The sequence below is a fragment of the Setaria viridis genome, chromosome 8 (genome assembly GCF_005286985.2).
Source record: "Setaria viridis chromosome 8, Setaria_viridis_v4.0, whole genome shotgun sequence".
NCBI lineage: Eukaryota > Viridiplantae > Streptophyta > Magnoliopsida > Poales > Poaceae > Setaria > Setaria viridis.
The window spans coordinates 24,389,354-24,405,008 of NC_048270.2; the positions used below are offsets into that span (position 1 = coordinate 24,389,354).

The window sequence follows — 15,655 nt, forward strand, 5'->3', positions numbered from 1 at the left end:
GAGGTGCGGGCATAAGAGCAAGGAGAGTGGCTAGTATGTCGGATGCGATCATACCAGCACTAAAGCACCGGATCCCATCAGAACTCCGAAGTTAAGCGTGCTTGGGCGAGAGTAGTACTAGGATGGGTGACCTCCTGGGAAGTCCTCGTGTTGCATTCCTTTTTTTTTATTATTATTTTTCTGTCCTCCCATTTCGCCGCATTCCTCGGACATTTTCGGGCTTTTCCTCGTGCGCTCGTGGTCGGACGGATAAAACGGTGAGGCGACCCGCACGGAGGACCTTGGATGCGGGGCCCACACGGCTCGGGCGGCGCGTCGAGGTGCGGGCATAAGAGCAAGGAGAGTGGCTAGTATGTCGGATGCGATCATACCAGCACTAAAGCACCGGATCCCATTAGAACTCCGAAGTTAAGCGTGCTTGGGCGAGAGTAGTACTAGGATGGGTGACCTCCTGGGATGTCCTCGTGTTGCATTCCTTTTTTTTTATTATTATTTTTCTGTCCTCCCATTTCGCCGCATTCCTCGGACATTTTCGGGCTTTTCCTCGTGCGCTCGTGGTCGGACGGATAAAACGGTGAGGCGACCCGCACGGAGGACCTTGGATGCGGGGCCCACGCGGCTCGGGCGGCGCGTCGAGGTGCGGGCATAAGAGCAAGGAGAGTGGCTAGTATGTCGGATGCGATCATACCAGCACTAAAGCACCGGATCCCATCAGAACTCCGAAGTTAAGCGTGCTTGGGCGAGAGTAGTACTAGGATGGGTGACCTCCTGGGAAGTCCTCGTGTTGCATTCCTTTTTTTTATTATTATTTTTCTGTCCTCCCATTTCGCCGCATTCCTCGGACATTTTCGGGCCTTTCCTCGTGCGCTCGTGGTCGGACGGATAAAACGGTGAGGCGACCCGCACGGAGGACCTTGGATGCGGGGCCCACGCGGCTCGAGCGGCGCGTCGAGGTGCGGGCATAAGAGCAAGGAGAGTGGCTAGTATGTCGGATGCAATTATACCAGCACTAAAGCACCGGATCCCATCAGAACTCCGAAGTTAAGCGTGCTTGGGCGAGAGTAGTACTAGGATGGGTGACCTCCTGGGAAGTCCTCGTGTTGCATTTCTTTTTTTTTATTATTATTTTTCTGTCCTCCCATTTCGCCGCATTCCTCGGACATTTTCGGGCTTTTCCTCGTGCGCTCGTGGTCCGACGGATAAAACGGTGAGGCGACCCGCACGGAGGACCTTGGATGCGGGGCCCACGCGGCTCGGGCGGCGCGTCGAGGTGCGGGCATAAGAGCAAGGAGAGTGGCTAGTATGTCGGATGCGATCATACCAGCACTAAAGCACCGGATCCCATCAGAACTCCGAAGTTAAGCGTGCTTGGGCGAGAGTAGTACTAGGATGGGTGACCTCCTGGGAAGTCCTCGTGTTGCATTCCTTTTTTTTTATTATTATTTTTCTGTCCTCCCAGTTCGCCGCATTCCTCGGACATTTTCGGGGTTCTTCTGTCCTTCCATTTCGCCGCATTCCTCGGACGTTTTCGGGCTTTTCCTCATGCGCTCGTGGTCGGACGGATAAAACGGTGAGGCGACCCGCACGGAGGACCTTGGATGCGGGGCCCACGCGGCTCGGGCGGCGCGTCGAGGTGTGGGCATAAGAGCAAGGAGAGTGGCTAGTATGTCGGATGCGATCATACCAGCACAAAAGCACCGGATCCCATCAGAACTCCGAAGTTAAGCGTGCTTGGGCGAGAGTAGTACTAGGATGGGTGACCTCCTGGGAAGTCCTCGTGTTGCATTCCTTTTTTTTTATTATTATTTTTCTGTCCTCCCATTTCGCCGCATTCCTCGGACATTTTCGGGCTTTTCCTCGTGCGCTCGTGGTCGGACGGATAAAACGGTGAGGCGACCCGCACGGAGGACCTTGGATGCGGGGCCCACGCGGCTCGGGCGGCGCGTCGAGGTGCGGGCATAAGAGCAAGGAGAGTGGCTAGTATGTCGGATGCGATCATACCAGCACTAAAGCACCGGATCCCATCAGAACTCCGAAGTTAAGCGTGCTTGGGCGAGAGTAGTACTAGGATGGGTGACCTCCTGGGAAGTCCTCGTGTTGCATTCCTTTTTTTTATTATTATTTTTCTGTCCTCCCAGTTCGCCGCATTCCTCGGACATTTTCGGGGTTCTTCTGTCCTTCCATTTCGCCGCATTCCTCGGACATTTTCGGGCTTTTCCTCGTGCGCTCGTGGTCGGACGGATAAAACGGTGAGGCGACCCGCACGGAGGACCTTGGATGCGGGGCCCACGCGGCTCGGGCGGCGCGTCGAGGTGCGGGCATAAGAGCAAGGAGAGTGGCTAGTATGTCGGATGCGATCATACCAGCACTAAAGCACCGGATCCCATCAGAACTCCGAAGTTAAGCGTGCTTGGGCGAGAGTAGTACTAGGATGGGTGACCTCCTGGGAAGTCCTCGTGTTGCATTCCTTTTTTTTTTTTTTTTTTCTGTCCTCCCAGTTCGCCGCATTTCTCGGACATTTTCGGGGTTCTTCTGTCCTTCCATTTCGCCGCATTCCTCGGACATTTTCGGGCTTTTCCTCGTGCGCTCGTGGTCGGACGGATAAAACGGTGAGGCGACCCGCACGGAGGACCTTGGATGCGGGGCCCACGCGGCTCGGGCGGCGCGTCGAGGTGCGGGCATAAGAGCAAGGAGAGTGGCTAGTATGTCGGATGCGATCATACCAGCACTAAAGCACCGGATCCCATCAGAACTCCGAAGTTAAGCGTGCTTGGGCGAGAGTAGTACTAGGATGGGTGACCTCCTGGGAAGTCCTCGTGTTGCATTCCTTTTTTTTTATTATTATTTTTCTGTCCTTCCATTTCGCCGCATTCCTCGGACATTTTCGGGCTTTTCCTCGTGCGCTCGTGGTCGGACGGATAAAACGGTGAGGCGACCCGCACGGAGGACCTTGGATGCGGGGCCCACGCGGCTCGGGCGGCGCGTCGAGGTGCGGGCATAAGAGCAAGGAGAGTGGCTAGTATGTCGGATGCGATCATACCAGCACTAAAGCACCGGATCCCATCAGAACTTCGAAGTTAAGCGTGCTTGGGCGAGAGTAGTACTAGGATGGGTGACCTCCTGGGAAGTCCTCGTGTTGCATTCCTTTTTTTTTATTATTATTTTTCTGTCCTCCCAGTTCGCCGCATTCCTCGGACATTTTCGGGGTTCTTCTGTCCTTCCATTTCGCCGCATTCCTCGGACATTTTCGGGCTTTTCCTCGTGCGCTCGTGGTCGGACGGATAAAACGGTGAGGCGACCCGCACGGAGGACCTTGGATGCGGGGCCCACGCGGCTCGGGCGGCGCGTCGAGGTGCGGGCATAAGAGCAAGGAGAGTGGCTAGTATGTCGGATGCGATCATACCAGCACTAAAGCACCGGATCCCATCAGAACTCCGAAGTTAAGCGTGCTTTGGCGAGAGTAGTACTAGGATGGGTGACCTCCTGGGAAGTCCTCGTGTTGCATTCCTTTTTTTTTATTATTATTTTTCTGTCCTCCCAGTTCGCCGCATTCCTCGGACATTTTCGGGGTTCTTCTGTCCTTCCATTTCGCCGCATTACTCGGACATTTTCGGGCTTTTCCTCGTGCGCTCGTGGTCGGACGGATAAAACGGTGAGGCGACCCGCACGGAGGACCTTGGATGCGGGGCCCACGCGGCTCGGGCGGCGCGTCGAGGTGCGGGCATAAGAGCAAGGAGAGTGGCTAGTATGTCGGATGCGATCATACCAGCACTAAAGCACCGGATCCCATCAGAACTCCGAAGTTAAGCGTGCTTGGGCGAGAGTAGTACTAGGATGGGTGACCTCCTGGGAAGTCCTCGTGTTGCATTCCTTTTTTTTTTATTATTATTTTTCTGTCCTTCCATTTCGCCGCATTCCTCGGACATTTTCGGGGTTTTCCTCGTGCGCTCGTGGTCGGACGGATAAAACGGTGAGGCGACCCGCACGGAGGACCTTGGATGCGGGGCCCACGCGGCTCGGGCGGCGCGTCGAGGTGCGGGCATAAGAGCAAGGAGAGTGGCTAGTATGTCGGATGCGATCATACCAGCACTAAAGCACCGGATCCCATCAGAACTCCGAAGTTAAGCGTGCTTGGGCGAGAGTAGTACTAGGATGGGTGACCTCCTGGGAAGTCCTCGTGTTGCATTCCTTTTTTTTTATTATTATTTTTCTGTCCTCCCAGTTCGCCGCATTCCTCGGACATTTTCGGGGTTCTTCTGTCCTTCCATTTCGCCGCATTCCTCGGACATTTTCGGGCTTTTCCTCGTGCGCTCGTGGTCGGACGGATAAAACGGTGAGGCGACCCGCACGGAGGACCTTGGATGCGGGGCCCACGCGGCTCGGGCGGCGCGTCGAGGTGCGGGCATAAGAGCAAGGAGAGTGGCTAGTATGTCGGATGCGATCATACCAGCACTAAAGCACCGGATCCCATCAGAACTCCGAAGTTAAGCGTGCTTGGGCGAGAGTAGTACTAGGATGGGTGACCTCCTGGGAAGTCCTCGTGTTGCATTCCTTTTTTTTTTATTATTATTTTTCTGTCCTCCCAGTTCGCCGCATTCCTCGGACATTTTCGGGGTTCTTCTGTCCTTCCATTTCGTCACATTCCTCGGACATTTTCGGGCTTTTCCTCGTGCGCTCGTGGTCGGACGGATAAAACGGTGAGGCGACCCGCACGGAGGACCTTGGATGCGGGGCCCACGCGGCTCGGGCGGCGCGTCGAGGTGCGGGCATAAGAGCAAGGAGAGTGGCCAGTATGTCGGATGCGATCATACCAGCACTAAAGCACCGGATCCCATCAGAACTCCGAAGTTAAGCGTGCTTGGGCGAGAGTAGTACTAGGATGGGTGACCTCCTGGGAAGTCCTCGTGTTGCATTCCTTTTTTTTTATTATTATTTTTCTGTCCTTCCATTTCGCCGCATTCCTCGGACATTTTCGGGCTTTTCCTCGTGCGCTCGTGGTCGGACGGATAGAACGGTGAGGCGACCCGCACGGAGGACCTTGGATGCGGGGCCCACGCGGCTCGGGCGGCGCGTCGAGGTGCGGGCATAAGAGCAAGGAGAGTGGCTAGTATGTCGGATGCGATCATACCAGCACTAAAGCACCGGATCCCATCAGAACTCCGAAGTTAAGCGTGCTTGGGCGAGAGTAGTACTAGGATGGGTGACCTCCTGGGAAGTCCTCGTGTTGCATTCCTTTTTTTTTATTATTATTTTTCTGTCCTCCTAGTTCGCCGCATTCCTCGGACATTTTCGGGGTTCTTCTGTCCTTCCATTTCGCCGCATTCCTCGGACATTTTCGGGCTTTTCCTCGTGCGCTCGTGGTCCGACGGATAAAACGGTGAGGCGACCCGCACGGAGGACCTTGGATGCGGGGCCCACGCGGCTCGGGCGGCGCGTCGAGGTGCGGGCATAAGAGAAAGGAGAGTGGCTAGTATGTCGGATGCGATCATACCAGCACTAAAGCACCGGATCCCATCAGAACTCCGAAGTTAAGCGTGCTTGGGCAAGAGTAGTACTAGGATGGGTGACCTCCTGGGAAGTCCTCGTGTTGCATTCCTTTTTTTTTATTATTATTTTTCTGTCCTTCCATTTCGCCGCATTCCTCGGACATTTTCGGGCTTTTCCTCGTGCGCTCGTGGTCGGACGGATAGAACGGTGAGGCGACCCGCACGGAGGACCTTGGATGCGGGGCCCACGCGGCTCGGGCGGCGCGTCGAGGTGCGGGCATAAGAGCAAGGAGAGTGGCTAGTATGTCGGATGCGATCATACCAGCACTAAAGCACCGGATCCCATCAGAACTCCGAAGTTAAGCGTGCTTGGGCGAGAGTAGTACTAGGATGGGTGACCTCCTGGGAAGTCCTCGTGTTGCATTCCTTTTTTTTTATTATTATTTTTCTGTCCTCCTAGTTCGCCGCATTCCTCGGACATTTTCGGGGTTCTTCTGTCCTTCCATTTCGCCGCATTCCTCGGACATTTTCGGGCTTTTCCTCGTGCGCTCGTGGTCCGACGGATAAAACGGTGAGGCGACCCGCACGGAGGACCTTGGATGCGGGGCCCACGCGGCTCGGGCGGCGCGTCGAGGTGCGGGCATAAGAGAAAGGAGAGTGGCTAGTATGTCGGATGCGATCATACCAGCACTAAAGCACCGGATCCCATCAGAACTCCGAAGTTAAGCGTGCTTGGGCGAGAGTAGTACTAGGATGGGTGACCTCCTGGGAAGTCCTCGTGTTGCATTCCTTTTTTTTTATTATTATTTTTCTGTCCTCCTAGTTCGCCGCATTCCTCGGACATTTTCGGGGTTCTTCTGTCCTTCCATTTCGCCGCATTCCTCGGACATTTTCGGGCTTTTCCTCGTGCGCTCGTGGTCCGACGGATAAAACGGTGAGGCGACCCGCACGGAGGACCTTGGATGCGGGGCCCACGCGGCTCGGGCGGCGCGTCGAGGTGCGGGCATAAGAGCAAGGAGAGTGGCTAGTATGTCGGATGCGATCATACCAGCACTAAAGCACCGGATCCCATCAGAACTCCGAAGTTAAGCGTGCTTGGGCAAGAGTAGTACTAGGATGGGTGACCACCTGGGAAGTCCTCGTGTTGCATTCCTTTTTTTTTATTATTATTTTTCTGTCCTCCTAGTTCGCCGCATTCCTCGGACATTTTCGGGGTTCTTCTGTCCTTCCATTTCGCCGCATTCCTCGGACATTTTCGGGCTTTTCCTCGTGCGCTCGTGGTCGGACGGATAAAACGGTGAGGCGACCCGCACGGAGGACCTTGGATGCGGGGCCCACGCGGCTCGGGCGGCGCGTCGAGGTGCGGGCATAAGAGCAAGGAGAGTGGCTAGTATGTCGGATGCGATCATACCAGCACTAAAGCACCGGATCCCATCAGAACTCCGAAGTTAAGCGTGCTTGGGCGAGAGTAGTACTAGGATGGGTGACCTCCTGGGAAGTCCTCGTGTTGCATTCCTTTTTTTTTATTATTATTTTTCTGTCCTCCCAGTTCGCCGCATTCCTCGGACATTTTCGGGGTTCTTCTGTCCTTCCATTTCGCCGCATTCCTCGGACATTTTCGGGCTTTTCCTCGTGCGCTCGTGGTCGGACGGATAAAACGGTGAGGCGACCCGCACGGAGGACCTTGGATGCGGGGCCCACGCGGCTCGGGCGGCGCGTCGAGGTGCGGGCATAAGAGCAAGGAGAGTGGCTAGTATGTCGGATGCGATCATACCAGCACTAAAGCACCGGATCCCATCAGAACTCCGAAGTTAAGCGTGCTTGGGCAAGAGTAGTACTAGGATGGGTGACCTCCTGGGAAGTCCTCGTGTTGCATTCCTTTTTTGCTTTTCCTCGTGCGCTCGTGGTCCGACGGATAAAACGGTGAGGCGACCCGCACGGAGGACCTTGGATGCGGGGCCCACGCGGCTCGGGCGGCGCGTCGAGGTGCGGGCATAAGAGCAAGGAGAGTGGCTAGTATGTCGGATGCGATCATACCAGCACTAAAGCACCGGATCCCATCAGAACTCCGAAGTTAAGCGTGCTTGGGCAAGAGTAGTACTAGGATGGGTGACCTCCTGGGAAGTCCTCGTGTTGCATTCCTTTTTTTTTATTATTATTTTTCTGTCCTCCTAGTTCGCCGCATTCCTCGGACATTTTCGGGGTTCTTCTGTCCTTCCATTTCGCCGCATTCCTCGGACATTTTCGGGCTTTTCCTCGTGCGCTCGTGGTCGGACGGATAAAACGGTGAGGCGACCCGCACGGAGGACCTTGGATGCGGGGCCCACGCGGCTCGGGCGGCGCGTCGAGGTGCGGGCATAAGAGCAAGGAGAGTGGCTAGTATGTCGGATGCGATCATACCAGCACTAAAGCACCGGATCCTATCAGAACTCTGAAGTTAAGCGTGCTTGGGCGAGAGTAGTACTAGGATGGGTGACCTCCTGGGAAGTCCTCGTGTTGCATTCCTTTTTTTTTTATTATTATTTTTCTGTCCTCCCAGTTCGCCGCATTCCTCGGAAATTTTCGGGGTTCTTCTGTCCTTCCATTTCGCCGCATTCCTCGGACATTTTCGGGCTTTTCCTCGTGCGCTCGTGGTCGGACGGATAAAACGGTGAGGCGACCCGCACGGAGGACCTTGGATGTGGGGCCCACGCGGCTCGGGCGGCGCGTCGAGGTGCGGGCATAAGAGCAAGGAGAGTGGCTAGTATGTCGGATGTGATCATACCAGCACTAAAGCACCGGATCCCATCAGAACTCCGAAGTTAAGCGTGCTTGGGCGAGAGTAGTACTAGGATGGGTGACCTCCTGGGAAGTCCTCGTGTTGCATTCCTTTTTTTTATTATTATTTTTCTGTCCTTCCATTTCGCCGCATTCCTCGGACATTTTCGGGCTTTTACTCGTGCGCTCGTGGTCGGGCTTTTACTCGTGCGCTCGTGGTCGGACGGATAAAACGGTGAGGCGACCCGCACGGAGGACCTTGGATGCGGGGCCCACGCGGCTCGGGCGGCGCGTCGAGGTGCGGGCATAAGAGCAAGGAGAGTGGCTAGTATGTTGGATGCGATCATACCAGCACTAAAGCACCGGATCCCATCAGAACTCCGAAGTTAAGCGTGCTTGGGCGAGAGTAGTACTAGGGGATGGGTGACCTCCTGGGAAGTCCTCGTGTTGCATTCCTTTTTTTTTATTATTATTTTTCTGTCCTCCCAGTTCGCCGCATTCCTCGGACATTTTCGGGGTTCTTCTGTCCTTCCATTTCGCCGCATTCCTCGGACATTTTCAGGCTTTTCCTCGTGCGCTCGTGGTCGGACGGATAAAACGGTGAGGCGACCCGCACGGAGGACCTTGGATGCGGGGCCCACGCGGCTCGGGCGGCGCGTCGAGGTGCGGGCATAAGAGCAAGGAGAGTGGCTAGTATGTCGGATGCGATCATACCAGCACTAAAGCACCGGATCCCATCAGAACTCTGAAGTTAAGCGTGCTTGGGCGAGAGTAGTACTAGGATGGGTGACCTCCTGGGAAGTCCTCGTGTTGCATTCCTTTTTTTTTATTATTATTTTTCTGTCCTCCCAGTTCGCCGCATTCCTCGGACATTTTCGGGGTTCTTCTGTCCTTCCATTTCGCCGCATTCCTCGGACATTTTCGGGCTTTTCCTCGTGCGCTCGTGGTCGGACGGATAAAACGGTGAGGCGACCCGCACGGAGGACCTTGGATGCGGGGCCCACGCGGCTCGGGCGGCGCGTCGAGGTGCGGGCATAAGAGCAAGGAGAGTGGCTAGTATGTCGGATGCGATCATACCAGCACTAAAGCACCGGATCCCATCAGAACTCCGAAGTTAAGCGTGCTTGGGCGAGAGTAGTACTAGGATGGGTGACCTCCTGGGAAGTCCTCGTGTTGCATTCCTTTTTTTTTATTATTATTTTTCTGTCCTCCCAGTTCGCCGCATTCCTCGGACATTTTCGGGGTTCTTCTGTCCTTCCATTTCGCCGCATTCCTCGGACATTTTCGGGCTTTTCCTCGTGCGCTCGTGGTCGGACGGATAAAACGGTGAGGCGACCCGCACGGAGGACCTTGGATGCGGGGCCCACGCGGCTCGGGCGGCGCGTCGAGGTGCGGGCATAAGAGCAAGGAGAGTGGCTAGTATGTCGGATGCGATCATACCAGCAGTAAAGCACCGGATCCCATTAGAACTCCGAAGTTAAGCGTGCTTGGGCAAGAGTAGTACTAGGATGGGTGACCTCCTGGGAAGTCCTCGTGTTGCATTCCTTTTTTTTATTATTATTTTTCTGTCCTCCTAGTTCGCCGCATTCCTCGGACATTTTCGGGCTTTTCCTCGTGCGCTCGTGGTCCGACGGATAAAACGGTGAGGCGACCCGCACGGAGGACCTTGGATGCGGGGCCCACGCGGCTCGGGCGGCGCGTCGAGGTGCGGGCATAAGAGCAAGGAGAGTGGCTAGTATGTCGGATGCGATCATACCAGCACTAAAGCACCGGATCCCATCAGAACTCCGAAGTTAAGCGTGCTTGGGCAAGAGTAGTACTAGGATGGGTGACCTCCTGGGAAGTCCTCGTGTTGCATTCCTTTTTTTTTATTATTATTTTTCTGTCCTCCTAGTTCGCCGCATTCCTCGGACATTTTCGGGGTTCTTCTGTCCTTCCATTTCGCCGCATTCCTCGGACATTTTCGGGCTTTTCCTCGTGCGCTCGTGGTCGGACGGATAAAACGGTGAGGCGACCCGCACGGAGGACCTTGGATGCGGGGCCCACGCGGCTCGGGCGGCGCGTCGAGGTGCGGGCATAAGAGCAAGGAGAGTGGCTAGTATGTCGGATGCGATCATACCAGCACTAAAGCACCGGATCCTATCAGAACTCTGAAGTTAAGCGTGCTTGGGCGAGAGTAGTACTAGGATGGGTGACCTCCTGGGAAGTCCTCGTGTTGCATTCCTTTTTTTTTATTATTATTTTTCTGTCCTCCCAGTTCGCCGCATTCCTCGGAAATTTTCGGGGTTCTTCTGTCCTTCCATTTCGCCGCATTCCTCGGACATTTTCGGGCTTTTCCTCGTGCGCTCGTGGTCGGACGGATAAAACGGTGAGGCGACCCGCACGGAGGACCTTGGATGTGGGGCCCACGCGGCTCGGGCGGCGCGTCGAGGTGCGGGCATAAGAGCAAGGAGAGTGGCTAGTATGTCGGATGTGATCATACCAGCACTAAAGCACCGGATCCCATCAGAACTCCGAAGTTAAGCGTGCTTGGGCGAGAGTAGTACTAGGATGGGTGACCTCCTGGGAAGTCCTCGTGTTGCATTCCTTTTTTTTATTATTATTTTTCTGTCCTTCCATTTCGCCGCATTCCTCGGACATTTTCGGGCTTTTACTCGTGCGCTCGTGGTCGGACGGATAAAACGGTGAGGCGACCCGCACGGAGGACCTTGGATGCGGGGCCCACGCGGCTCGGGCGGCGCGTCGAGGTGCGGGCATAAGAGCAAGGAGAGTGGCTAGTATGTTGGATGCGATCATACCAGCACTAAAGCACCGGATCCCATCAGAACTCCGAAGTTAAGCGTGCTTGGGCGAGAGTAGTACTAGGGGATGGGTGACCTCCTGGGAAGTCCTCGTGTTGCATTCCTTTTTTTTTATTATTATTTTTCTGTCCTCCCAGTTCGCCGCATTCCTCGGACATTTTCGGGGTTCTTCTGTCCTTCCATTTCGCCGCATTCCTCGGACATTTTCAGGCTTTTCCTCGTGCGCTCGTGGTCGGACGGATAAAACGGTGAGGCGACCCGCACGGAGGACCTTGGATGCGGGGCCCACGCGGCTCGGGCGGCGCGTCGAGGTGCGGGCATAAGAGCAAGGAGAGTGGCTAGTATGTCGGATGCGATCATACCAGCACTAAAGCACCGGATCCCATCAGAACTCCGAAGTTAAGCGTGCTTGGGCGAGAGTAGTACTAGGATGGGTGACCTCCTGGGAAGTCCTCGTGTTGCATTCCTTTTTTTTTATTATTATTTTTCTGTCCTCCCAGTTCGCCGCATTCCTCGGACATTTTCGGGGTTCTTCTGTCCTTCCATTTCGCCGCATTCCTCGGACATTTTCGGGCTTTTCCTCGTGCGCTCGTGGTCGGACGGATAAAACGGTGAGGCGACCCGCACGGAGGACCTTGGATGCGGGGCCCACGCGGCTCGGGCGGCGCGTCGAGGTGCGGGCATAAGAGCAAGGAGAGTGGCTAGTATGTCGGATGCGATCATACCAGCACTAAAGCACCGGATCCCATCAGAACTCCGAAGTTAAGCGTGCTTGGGCGAGAGTAGTACTAGGATGGGTGACCTCCTGGGAAGTCCTCGTGTTGCATTCCTTTTTTTTTATTATTATTTTTCTGTCCTCCCAGTTCGCCGCATTCCTCGGACATTTTCGGGGTTCTTCTGTCCTTCCATTTCGCCGCATTCCTCGGACATTTTCGGGCTTTTCCTCGTGCGCTCGTGGTCGGACGGATAAAACGGTGAGGCGACCCGCACGGAGGACCTTGGATGCGGGGCCCACGCGGCTCGGGCGGCGCGTCGAGGTGCGGGCATAAGAGCAAGGAGAGTGGCTAGTATGTCGGATGCGATCATACCAGCACTAAAGCACCGGATCCCATCAGAACTCCGAAGTTAAGCGTGCTTGGGCGAGAGTAGTACTAGGATGGGTGACCTCCTGGGAAGTCCTCGTGTTGCATTCCTTTTTTTTTATTATTATTTTTCTGTCCTCCCAGTTCGCCGCATTCCTCGGACATTTTCGGGGTTCTTCTGTCCTTCCATTTCGCCGCATTCCTCGGACATTTTCGGGCTTTTCCTCGTGCGCTCGTGGTCGGACGGATAAAACGGTGAGGCGACCCGCACGGAGGACCTTGGATGCGGGGCCCACGCGGCTCGGGCGGCGCGTCGAGGTGCGGGCATAAGAGCGAGGAGAGTGGCTAGTATGTCGGATGCGATCATACCAGCACTAAAGCACCGGATCCCATCAGAACTCCGAAGTTAAGCGTGCTTGGGCGAGAGTAGTACTAGGATGGGTGACCTCCTGGGAAGTCCTCGTGTTGCATTCCTTTTTTTTTATTATTATTTTTCTGTCCTCCCAGTTCGCCGCATTCCTCGGACATTTTCGGGGTTCTTCTGTCCTTCCATTTCGCCGCATTCCTCGGACATTTTCGGGCTTTTCCTCGTGCGCTCGTGGTCGGACGGATAAAACGGTGAGGCGACCCGCACGGAGGACCTTGGATGCGGGGCCCACGCGGCTCGGGCGGCGCGTCGAGGTGCGGGCATAAGAGCAAGGAGAGTGGCTAGTATGTCGGATGCGATCATACCAGCACTAAAGCACCGGATCCCATCAGAACTCCGAAGTTAAGCGTGCTTGGGCGAGAGTAGTACTAGGATGGGTGACCTCCTGGGAAGTCCTCGTGTTGCATTCCTTTTTTTTTATTATTATTTTTCTGTCCTCCCAGTTCGCCGCATTCCTCGGACATTTTCGGGGTTTTTCTGTCCTTCCATTTCGCCGCATTCCTCGGACATTTTCGGGCTTTTCCTCGTGCGCTCGTGGTCGGACGGATAAAACGGTGAGGCGACCCGCACGGAGGACCTTGGATGCGGGGCCCACGCGGCTCGGGCGGCGCGTCGAGGTGCGGGCATAAGAGCAAGGAGAGTGGCTAGTATGTCGGATGCGATCATACCAGCACTAAAGCACCGGATCCCATCAGAACTCCGAAGTTAAGCGTGCTTGGGCGAGAGTAGTACTAGGATGGGTGACCTCCTGGGAAGTCCTCGTGTTGCATTCCTTTTTTTTTATTATTATTTTTCTGTCCTCCCAGTTCGCCGCATTCCTCGGACATTTTCGGGGTTCTTCTGTCCTTCCATTTCGCCGCATTCCTCGGACATTTTCGGGCTTTTCCTCGTGCGCTCGTCGTCGGACGGATAAAACGGTGAGGCGACCCGCACGGAGGACCTTGGATGCGGGGCCCACGCGGCTCGGGCGGCGCGTCGAGGTGCGGGCATAAGAGCAAGGAGAGTGGCTAGTATGTCGGATGCGATCATACCAGCACTAAAGCACCGGATCCCATCAGAACTCCGAAGTTAAGCGTGCTTGGGCGAGAGTAGTACTAGGATGGGTGACCTCCTGGGAAGTCCTCGTGTTGCATTCCTTTTTTTTTATTATTATTTTTCTGTCCTCCCAGTTCGCCGCATTCCTCGGACATTTTCGGGGTTCTTCTGTCCTTCCATTTCGCCGCATTCCTCGGACATTTTCGGGCTTTTCCTCGTGCGCTCGTGGTCGGACGGATAAAACGGTGAGGCGACCCGCACGGAGGACCTTGGATGCGGGGCCCACGCGGCTCGGGCGGCGCGTCGAGGTCCGGGCATAAGAGCAAGGAGAGTGGCTAGTATGTCGGATGCGATCATACCAGCACTAAAGCACTGGATCCCATCAGAACTCCGAAGTTAAGCGTGCTTGGGCGAGAGTAGTACTAGGATGGGTGACCTCCTGGGAAGTCCTCGTGTTGCATTCCTTTTTTTTTATTATTATTTTTCTGTCCTCCCAGTTCGCCGCATTCCTCGGACATTTTCGGGGTTCTTCTGTCCTTCCATTTCGCCGCATTCCTCGGACATTTTCGGGCTTTTCCTCGTGCGCTCGTGGTCGGACGGATAAAACGGTGAGGCGACCCGCACGGAGGACCTTGGATGCGGGGCCCACGCGGCTCGGGCGGCGCGTCGAGGTGCGGGCATAAGAGCAAGGAGAGTGGCTAGTATGTCGGATGCGATCATACCAGCACTAAAGCACCGGATCCCATCAGAACTCCGAAGTTAAGCGTGCTTGGGCGAGAGTAGTACTAGGATGGGTGACCTCCTGGGAAGTCCTCGTGTTGCATTCCTTTTTTTTTATTATTATTTTTCTGTCCTCCCAGTTCGCCGCATTCCTCGGACATTTTCGGGCTTTTCCTCGTGCGCTCGTGGTCGGACGGATAAAACGGTGAGGCGACCCGCACGGAGGACCTTGGATGCGGGGCCCACGCGGCTCGGGCGGCGCGTCGAGGTGCGGGCATAAGAGCAAGGAGAGTGGCTAGTATGACGGATGCGATCATACCAGCACTAAAGCACCGGATCCCATCAGAACTCCGAAGTTAAGCGTGCTTGGGCGAGAGTAGTACTAGGATTGGTGACCTCCTGGGAAGTCCTCGTGTTGCATTCCTTTTTTTTTATTATTATTTTTCTGTCCTCCCAGTTCGCCGCATTCCTCGGACATTTTCGAGGTTCTTCTGTCCTTCCATTTCGCCGCATTCCTCGGACATTTTCGGGCTTTTCCTCGTGCGCTCGTGGTCGGACGGATAAAACGGTGAGGCGACCCGCACGGAGGACCTTGGATGCGGGGCCCACGCGGCTCGGGCGGCGCGTCGAGGTGCGGGCATAAGAGCAAGGAGAGTGGCTAGTATGTCGGATGCGATCATACCAGCACTAAAGCACCGGATCCCATCAGAACTCCGAAGTTAAGCGTGCTTGGGCGAGAGTAGTACTAGGATGGGTGACCTCCTAGGAAGTCCTCGTGTTGCATTCCTTTTTTTTTTATTATTTTTCTGTCCTCCCAGTCCGCCGCATTCCTCGGACATTTTCGGGGTTCTTCTGTCCTTCCATTTCGCCGCATTCCTCGGACATTTTCGGGCTTTTCCTCGTGCGCTCGTGGTCGGACGGATAAAACGGTGAGGCGACCCGCACGGAGGACCTTGGATGCGGGGCCCACGCGGCTCGGGCGGCGCGTCGAGGTGCGGGCATAAGAGCAAGGAGAGTGGCTAGTATGTCGGATGCGATCATACCAGCACTAAAGCACCGGATCCCATCAGAACTCCGAAGTTAAGCGTGCTTGGGCGAGAGTAGTACTAGGATGGGTGACCTCCTGGGAAGTCCTCGTGTTGCATTCCTTTTTTTTTATTATTATTTTTCTGTCCTCCCAGTTCGCCGCATTTCTCGGACATTTTCGGGGTTCTTCTGTCCTTCCATTTCGCCGCATTCCTCGGACATTTTCGGGCTTTTCCTCGTGCGCTCGTGGTCGGACGGATAAAACGGTGAGGCGACCCGCACGGAGGACCTTGGATGCGGGGCCCACGCGGCTCGGGCGGC

At 55.5% G+C, this 15,655-nt stretch overlaps 45 non-coding genes across 45 annotated transcripts; all 45 read left to right on the plus strand.

The window, feature by feature from the left end:
- The first annotated feature begins 40 nt into the window (after positions 1–40).
- LOC140221001 (5S ribosomal RNA) lies at positions 41–159 on the plus strand. Its single transcript, XR_011896890.1, has one exon. It is a non-coding gene; the product is annotated as a 5S ribosomal RNA (ribosomal RNA).
- A 198-nt stretch (positions 160–357) lies between these two features.
- On the plus strand, positions 358–476 carry LOC140220511 (5S ribosomal RNA). The gene has a single exon (XR_011896463.1). It is a non-coding gene; the product is annotated as a 5S ribosomal RNA (ribosomal RNA).
- A 198-nt stretch (positions 477–674) lies between these two features.
- LOC140221002 (5S ribosomal RNA) lies at positions 675–793 on the plus strand. The gene has a single exon (XR_011896891.1). It is a non-coding gene; the product is annotated as a 5S ribosomal RNA (ribosomal RNA).
- Positions 794–990: 197 nt separating this feature from the next.
- LOC140220448 (5S ribosomal RNA) lies at positions 991–1,109 on the plus strand. Its single transcript, XR_011896401.1, has one exon. It is a non-coding gene; the product is annotated as a 5S ribosomal RNA (ribosomal RNA).
- A 198-nt stretch (positions 1,110–1,307) lies between these two features.
- LOC140221003 (5S ribosomal RNA) lies at positions 1,308–1,426 on the plus strand. Its single transcript, XR_011896892.1, has one exon. It is a non-coding gene; the product is annotated as a 5S ribosomal RNA (ribosomal RNA).
- A 244-nt stretch (positions 1,427–1,670) lies between these two features.
- LOC140220349 (5S ribosomal RNA) lies at positions 1,671–1,789 on the plus strand. The gene has a single exon (XR_011896302.1). It is a non-coding gene; the product is annotated as a 5S ribosomal RNA (ribosomal RNA).
- Positions 1,790–1,987: 198 nt separating this feature from the next.
- On the plus strand, positions 1,988–2,106 carry LOC140221004 (5S ribosomal RNA). The gene has a single exon (XR_011896893.1). It is a non-coding gene; the product is annotated as a 5S ribosomal RNA (ribosomal RNA).
- Positions 2,107–2,349: 243 nt separating this feature from the next.
- On the plus strand, positions 2,350–2,468 carry LOC140221005 (5S ribosomal RNA). The gene has a single exon (XR_011896894.1). It is a non-coding gene; the product is annotated as a 5S ribosomal RNA (ribosomal RNA).
- Positions 2,469–2,709: 241 nt separating this feature from the next.
- LOC140221006 (5S ribosomal RNA) lies at positions 2,710–2,828 on the plus strand. The gene has a single exon (XR_011896895.1). It is a non-coding gene; the product is annotated as a 5S ribosomal RNA (ribosomal RNA).
- A 198-nt stretch (positions 2,829–3,026) lies between these two features.
- LOC140220429 (5S ribosomal RNA) lies at positions 3,027–3,145 on the plus strand. The gene has a single exon (XR_011896382.1). It is a non-coding gene; the product is annotated as a 5S ribosomal RNA (ribosomal RNA).
- Positions 3,146–3,389: 244 nt separating this feature from the next.
- Positions 3,390–3,508, plus strand: LOC140220483 (5S ribosomal RNA). The gene has a single exon (XR_011896435.1). It is a non-coding gene; the product is annotated as a 5S ribosomal RNA (ribosomal RNA).
- A 244-nt stretch (positions 3,509–3,752) lies between these two features.
- On the plus strand, positions 3,753–3,871 carry LOC140221007 (5S ribosomal RNA). The gene has a single exon (XR_011896896.1). It is a non-coding gene; the product is annotated as a 5S ribosomal RNA (ribosomal RNA).
- A 199-nt stretch (positions 3,872–4,070) lies between these two features.
- Positions 4,071–4,189, plus strand: LOC140221008 (5S ribosomal RNA). The gene has a single exon (XR_011896897.1). It is a non-coding gene; the product is annotated as a 5S ribosomal RNA (ribosomal RNA).
- Positions 4,190–4,433: 244 nt separating this feature from the next.
- LOC140221009 (5S ribosomal RNA) lies at positions 4,434–4,552 on the plus strand. Its single transcript, XR_011896898.1, has one exon. It is a non-coding gene; the product is annotated as a 5S ribosomal RNA (ribosomal RNA).
- Positions 4,553–4,797: 245 nt separating this feature from the next.
- Positions 4,798–4,916, plus strand: LOC140221010 (5S ribosomal RNA). Its single transcript, XR_011896899.1, has one exon. It is a non-coding gene; the product is annotated as a 5S ribosomal RNA (ribosomal RNA).
- A 198-nt stretch (positions 4,917–5,114) lies between these two features.
- On the plus strand, positions 5,115–5,233 carry LOC140221011 (5S ribosomal RNA). Its single transcript, XR_011896900.1, has one exon. It is a non-coding gene; the product is annotated as a 5S ribosomal RNA (ribosomal RNA).
- A 244-nt stretch (positions 5,234–5,477) lies between these two features.
- On the plus strand, positions 5,478–5,596 carry LOC140220438 (5S ribosomal RNA). Its single transcript, XR_011896391.1, has one exon. It is a non-coding gene; the product is annotated as a 5S ribosomal RNA (ribosomal RNA).
- Positions 5,597–5,794: 198 nt separating this feature from the next.
- On the plus strand, positions 5,795–5,913 carry LOC140221012 (5S ribosomal RNA). The gene has a single exon (XR_011896901.1). It is a non-coding gene; the product is annotated as a 5S ribosomal RNA (ribosomal RNA).
- A 244-nt stretch (positions 5,914–6,157) lies between these two features.
- Positions 6,158–6,276, plus strand: LOC140221013 (5S ribosomal RNA). The gene has a single exon (XR_011896902.1). It is a non-coding gene; the product is annotated as a 5S ribosomal RNA (ribosomal RNA).
- A 244-nt stretch (positions 6,277–6,520) lies between these two features.
- LOC140220446 (5S ribosomal RNA) lies at positions 6,521–6,639 on the plus strand. The gene has a single exon (XR_011896399.1). It is a non-coding gene; the product is annotated as a 5S ribosomal RNA (ribosomal RNA).
- Positions 6,640–6,883: 244 nt separating this feature from the next.
- Positions 6,884–7,002, plus strand: LOC140221014 (5S ribosomal RNA). Its single transcript, XR_011896903.1, has one exon. It is a non-coding gene; the product is annotated as a 5S ribosomal RNA (ribosomal RNA).
- Positions 7,003–7,246: 244 nt separating this feature from the next.
- LOC140220439 (5S ribosomal RNA) lies at positions 7,247–7,365 on the plus strand. The gene has a single exon (XR_011896392.1). It is a non-coding gene; the product is annotated as a 5S ribosomal RNA (ribosomal RNA).
- A 144-nt stretch (positions 7,366–7,509) lies between these two features.
- LOC140220440 (5S ribosomal RNA) lies at positions 7,510–7,628 on the plus strand. Its single transcript, XR_011896393.1, has one exon. It is a non-coding gene; the product is annotated as a 5S ribosomal RNA (ribosomal RNA).
- Positions 7,629–7,872: 244 nt separating this feature from the next.
- LOC140220520 (5S ribosomal RNA) lies at positions 7,873–7,991 on the plus strand. Its single transcript, XR_011896473.1, has one exon. It is a non-coding gene; the product is annotated as a 5S ribosomal RNA (ribosomal RNA).
- A 245-nt stretch (positions 7,992–8,236) lies between these two features.
- LOC140220346 (5S ribosomal RNA) lies at positions 8,237–8,355 on the plus strand. The gene has a single exon (XR_011896299.1). It is a non-coding gene; the product is annotated as a 5S ribosomal RNA (ribosomal RNA).
- A 223-nt stretch (positions 8,356–8,578) lies between these two features.
- On the plus strand, positions 8,579–8,699 carry LOC140220539 (5S ribosomal RNA). The gene has a single exon (XR_011896492.1). It is a non-coding gene; the product is annotated as a 5S ribosomal RNA (ribosomal RNA).
- A 244-nt stretch (positions 8,700–8,943) lies between these two features.
- LOC140220385 (5S ribosomal RNA) lies at positions 8,944–9,062 on the plus strand. The gene has a single exon (XR_011896338.1). It is a non-coding gene; the product is annotated as a 5S ribosomal RNA (ribosomal RNA).
- A 244-nt stretch (positions 9,063–9,306) lies between these two features.
- LOC140221015 (5S ribosomal RNA) lies at positions 9,307–9,425 on the plus strand. Its single transcript, XR_011896904.1, has one exon. It is a non-coding gene; the product is annotated as a 5S ribosomal RNA (ribosomal RNA).
- Positions 9,426–9,669: 244 nt separating this feature from the next.
- Positions 9,670–9,788, plus strand: LOC140220557 (5S ribosomal RNA). The gene has a single exon (XR_011896509.1). It is a non-coding gene; the product is annotated as a 5S ribosomal RNA (ribosomal RNA).
- A 197-nt stretch (positions 9,789–9,985) lies between these two features.
- On the plus strand, positions 9,986–10,104 carry LOC140220442 (5S ribosomal RNA). The gene has a single exon (XR_011896395.1). It is a non-coding gene; the product is annotated as a 5S ribosomal RNA (ribosomal RNA).
- A 244-nt stretch (positions 10,105–10,348) lies between these two features.
- On the plus strand, positions 10,349–10,467 carry LOC140220521 (5S ribosomal RNA). The gene has a single exon (XR_011896474.1). It is a non-coding gene; the product is annotated as a 5S ribosomal RNA (ribosomal RNA).
- A 244-nt stretch (positions 10,468–10,711) lies between these two features.
- LOC140220347 (5S ribosomal RNA) lies at positions 10,712–10,830 on the plus strand. The gene has a single exon (XR_011896300.1). It is a non-coding gene; the product is annotated as a 5S ribosomal RNA (ribosomal RNA).
- A 197-nt stretch (positions 10,831–11,027) lies between these two features.
- On the plus strand, positions 11,028–11,148 carry LOC140220540 (5S ribosomal RNA). The gene has a single exon (XR_011896493.1). It is a non-coding gene; the product is annotated as a 5S ribosomal RNA (ribosomal RNA).
- Positions 11,149–11,392: 244 nt separating this feature from the next.
- On the plus strand, positions 11,393–11,511 carry LOC140221016 (5S ribosomal RNA). Its single transcript, XR_011896905.1, has one exon. It is a non-coding gene; the product is annotated as a 5S ribosomal RNA (ribosomal RNA).
- A 244-nt stretch (positions 11,512–11,755) lies between these two features.
- LOC140221017 (5S ribosomal RNA) lies at positions 11,756–11,874 on the plus strand. The gene has a single exon (XR_011896906.1). It is a non-coding gene; the product is annotated as a 5S ribosomal RNA (ribosomal RNA).
- A 244-nt stretch (positions 11,875–12,118) lies between these two features.
- LOC140221018 (5S ribosomal RNA) lies at positions 12,119–12,237 on the plus strand. Its single transcript, XR_011896907.1, has one exon. It is a non-coding gene; the product is annotated as a 5S ribosomal RNA (ribosomal RNA).
- Positions 12,238–12,481: 244 nt separating this feature from the next.
- LOC140221019 (5S ribosomal RNA) lies at positions 12,482–12,600 on the plus strand. The gene has a single exon (XR_011896908.1). It is a non-coding gene; the product is annotated as a 5S ribosomal RNA (ribosomal RNA).
- Positions 12,601–12,844: 244 nt separating this feature from the next.
- On the plus strand, positions 12,845–12,963 carry LOC140221020 (5S ribosomal RNA). Its single transcript, XR_011896909.1, has one exon. It is a non-coding gene; the product is annotated as a 5S ribosomal RNA (ribosomal RNA).
- A 244-nt stretch (positions 12,964–13,207) lies between these two features.
- LOC140221021 (5S ribosomal RNA) lies at positions 13,208–13,326 on the plus strand. The gene has a single exon (XR_011896911.1). It is a non-coding gene; the product is annotated as a 5S ribosomal RNA (ribosomal RNA).
- A 244-nt stretch (positions 13,327–13,570) lies between these two features.
- LOC140221022 (5S ribosomal RNA) lies at positions 13,571–13,689 on the plus strand. The gene has a single exon (XR_011896912.1). It is a non-coding gene; the product is annotated as a 5S ribosomal RNA (ribosomal RNA).
- Positions 13,690–13,933: 244 nt separating this feature from the next.
- LOC140220364 (5S ribosomal RNA) lies at positions 13,934–14,052 on the plus strand. The gene has a single exon (XR_011896317.1). It is a non-coding gene; the product is annotated as a 5S ribosomal RNA (ribosomal RNA).
- A 244-nt stretch (positions 14,053–14,296) lies between these two features.
- LOC140221023 (5S ribosomal RNA) lies at positions 14,297–14,415 on the plus strand. The gene has a single exon (XR_011896913.1). It is a non-coding gene; the product is annotated as a 5S ribosomal RNA (ribosomal RNA).
- A 198-nt stretch (positions 14,416–14,613) lies between these two features.
- On the plus strand, positions 14,614–14,732 carry LOC140220500 (5S ribosomal RNA). Its single transcript, XR_011896452.1, has one exon. It is a non-coding gene; the product is annotated as a 5S ribosomal RNA (ribosomal RNA).
- A 244-nt stretch (positions 14,733–14,976) lies between these two features.
- LOC140220377 (5S ribosomal RNA) lies at positions 14,977–15,095 on the plus strand. The gene has a single exon (XR_011896330.1). It is a non-coding gene; the product is annotated as a 5S ribosomal RNA (ribosomal RNA).
- A 242-nt stretch (positions 15,096–15,337) lies between these two features.
- Positions 15,338–15,456, plus strand: LOC140221024 (5S ribosomal RNA). The gene has a single exon (XR_011896914.1). It is a non-coding gene; the product is annotated as a 5S ribosomal RNA (ribosomal RNA).
- The last annotated feature ends 199 nt before the right edge of the window (positions 15,457–15,655 follow it).